The sequence below is a fragment of the Bidens hawaiensis genome, unplaced genomic scaffold (assembly GCF_021521415.1).
Source record: "Bidens hawaiensis isolate Kalapana, Puna unplaced genomic scaffold, B.hawaiensis_p1.1 tig00003004_1, whole genome shotgun sequence".
Lineage (NCBI taxonomy): Eukaryota > Viridiplantae > Streptophyta > Magnoliopsida > Asterales > Asteraceae > Bidens > Bidens hawaiensis.
In genome coordinates, this window is record NW_027491161.1 from 1,241,768 (window position 1) to 1,245,367 (window position 3,600).

General features: G+C 35.0%; 1 pseudogene across 1 annotated transcript; it reads right to left on the bottom strand.

Annotated features, from left to right (window-relative positions):
- Window positions 1–817: 817 nt before the first annotated feature.
- On the bottom strand, window positions 818–3,148 carry LOC143622011 (immune-associated nucleotide-binding protein 9-like; annotated as a pseudogene). The gene is made up of 5 exons (XR_013151619.1): window positions 2,953–3,148; window positions 2,122–2,397; window positions 1,883–2,047; window positions 1,123–1,257; window positions 818–1,038 (listed from the first exon to the last, which is right to left on the bottom strand). The product of XR_013151619.1 is annotated as an immune-associated nucleotide-binding protein 9-like (transcript).
- Window positions 3,149–3,600: the final 452 nt, after the last annotated feature.

Consider the following 3,600-nt stretch of genomic DNA (forward strand, 5'->3'; position numbering starts at 1 on the left):
GATTCATTTAACCATCTCAAATTAGTTAAAGGTCAATCTTAGTCTACTCAAACTATAGTCAATGTCATAATAGTCAACTATAATGCAATTTGTTACCTTAGTTGGTGAGCCAAGTATCATTGTTAACTTAAAACCGGGACACACAGCCACCATGATCTGCACCATCGTCACTGCCACCGCCTAATTAAAACCATACTCATTTTCTTGGTATCAAATACCATTAAATAATTTCTAACTATATAGACTAGCTCATAGATAAAATTTTAAGTTATAGGGGAGAGTTAAAATAAAAAGGATCAAAATCCTATGGGTGGGCACCGGGCAGGCCTGAGAGCACCACCAGAACCGCCACTGGAACAATTGCTGCCACTGTTGAAACCACCGTCAGCAGCTGCCATCAAGACTGCAGCCATGACCACAACTGCGACCTCCACCACTGTTGGCACTACCTCCTACGCAAGGATCTCCACCGCCAATAGCATCACCCCTGGCTGTCTTAAATATAAATATCGCGAATGAACAAGCTTTGATACTTTTTTATAAAGCAACTCATTTCAACCCAAGCTAATTTTAGTCAAAGCTCATTTGACCCGACACCCAACCCGCATGTTTATCGGTGCATAGTTATAATACCAAAATAAAACATTAAAACACTACGAAAACAAATGACTTATTATCACACATATATGCAAAATATATTTGATATAATAATAAAACAGAAATCCAAGTGTAACCAAACAATCGAAACAAGGTTAACGTTATCCAGCAGTTGAAGAGAAATATAATACATATTTTTCAGTAGAAACAAGCCCCAACCTTAAATTTTCACAATATAGCACACTTGCCACTTTCAGCTCTCTTTCTAAGCTCCTCAGTCTCCTTTTGTGCTCTTTCTAAATTCTCTCTGAGCTTCCGAATTTCAGAATTCGATTTCGTTTGAGCAGCGTGAGCCATTTCTTCAGCCTTTAACCGAGCCACTTGTTCTTCCGCCAATTGTTGTTCAAGTCTTGCAGTCGTTTCCCTCAACCTGGACTCCACCTTTATATCATCAAATAAACCAAAATTATTATGTTTAAATCTCAAATAAGCAGGGATAACTAAATTACAAATAAGTAAGAATACCAGTTCAGTAATCCGTTTAAGTTGCTCTTCATAGGATTTATGCATTTGTTCTGTCAGTTCAGATATTTCTTGTTTTGTATATCCTTGTAAAGATTGAACTTGTTCTGTTTGTTCATGAAGCTTCAGAGTCCCTCTCTGTCAAGCATATATAAACGTGTAAACAAACCGAACAAAAGTAACTGAGACGCGTGTGTTCGTTCATTTAACTTTAACCGAAAAAATGATCGAACACGAACAATTATACGAAAGAGGTTCTCTTGTTCGTGTTCGTGTACGTTTATGTTCGCTTGTAAAGGGTATAAATGAATGGTTCACGAACGTAAACGAACAAACATAGATGAACCAACATAACCAGGTGAACATCAACTAAAAGTAAACATGAGCATCAATCAGTCGGGCCTTAAAATTAATAAAACTAGACCAAGTTGCATTGGGTCTAAAAAATATAAATGAACATATAAACGATCGAACCTAAACAAACATAAACTTACGAACATAAATGAGTGTAAATGAAGTAACATGTTCAAGCGTAGCGTTCATGAACATATATAAACGATCGAGACATGTGTTCATGTTCGTTCATTTAGCTGAACGAACAAAAAGAAACTGTTCATGATCGTTCTTTTATTAAATAAAAGAACATAAACAACCTTCCCGTTAAACGGCTCATTAAATGTTCGGTTCGTTCAAGACCTAAGTATATGCATACTTTGTGACTGTGTAACATTAATGAATGGTCAAAAACAAATAATGTGTTCACCTGTAATTCACTAAAAATTTCATCGGTATACGGTTTCCCGTTATTCTTGGTCAACACCATGTTGACCAAAGTTAAAAGTTCTTGTCCTTGTAGCATTCTCTTTCTTTGATCTTTTGTCCGGTTATCAAAAACAACACATCTATCCCCACACTGGCTAAGAGTGTCCTGAACCGATATCAAATATTAATAACTTTCAACTGTTAAAATTTAAATAGCCATCAAGTTCCAATCTATCTAACCTTTAACGACTCAGGACAACCTTCTAAAAACTCTTTCAGAGTGTTCATTCTCCTCAAGTTCATCCCCGCCAGTAAACACAACAATCATATAATCATTAATTTTGCTCCCAAACAAAGTCCTCAAACTACTTATCGCAGCTTCTTCTTCTTTTGAAAACCGGGTTCTAACCGAGAGGACCACAAGAACCGCATGAATACCATCTCTCGCTATATTAATACATTTGACAATCTCCTTCCCAATAAACTCAGTATCAACAGAAGAATCAAACAGTCCTGTCATTATACTAGGCATTAGCAGTCTAAATCAAACATCAGATTAGTAACTATTCGAGTTTTTAAGAAAGGCTGCAATAATCAGACACTAGGACCCACTATCCAGACACCACCTGACTTGACTTCTGTACGAGTCGTGAAGCCGTTACTCTATACTACTCGTATAGGCATATAAAACTCATATAGGCCTATTACTTGTATAATTATATTAGACCTATAAAGTTTTGAAAAAAAAAATTATTAAACTTTTTATAATTATATTTGAAATCAAACAACAGCTTTCTTTTGATAAAATGAGATTTGATTTTGAACCTATTTGAATTTTGGTGAGATATAAGAATTTTGTTACTTGCCACTCGCATTCATTTGGTTGTTTGGTTTTATTACAAAAGATAAATATATAAAATGATCAAATTTGAGACTAAATTCTTCTTAATTCATATGAATTGAATAGGCTTATACTACTGGTATAGGCCTATACTACTCGTACACGCGCTTGTCTTGGAGAGGTGGTGGCATCAGATTATCACATCCCTTGAGAAATTGTAAAAATAGCAGGAGTATCTATGACATTAAGCATCTGTCCATCATTCAACAAGGCAGTTCTGAGCTCAGAAGTAGTGGTTACACCAGCAGAGCTTGCCTTGGATACAAACTCTTTCTTTCCAAGTATGCTATTACCCGTTGCCTGTTCTTCCTACCAAAACTAGGGTTATGTGAACTCCCAATCATCGTCAATCGAACTTCCACCCATGACTTGACAATAATCTCTAGATCAAAAGTTAAAAATCGATTAACAATATAGAATATGATTGTTAATATATGCATATAAAGGAAGGAGTAGAATTTGAGAAGAAGAAAGTACCTGAGAGAAGAGAAGAGAATGATTTTGGGTTTATGATAGCGAGTATTGTTGTAATTATTTCCTACTCTAATAACACGGCAAGTATCGCGTGGTGAGACAAACACTAACTACACGCAATTTATAAATTATCCTTGGCCAATGCAATAAATCTTTATTATTTAAAACTCGTTAACATAATAAGGTATGTTTGACAAAAAGTTTTTAAGAGATTCAAGATTGAAGCTTTTAAGAAAAAGCTTATACTTTTTCGCACCTTAATATTTTTTTTTAAACAAATTACATCATAAAAAAGAGCATTTTATTCTCTCTATTATTTAAAACTCGTTAACATACTAAGGATT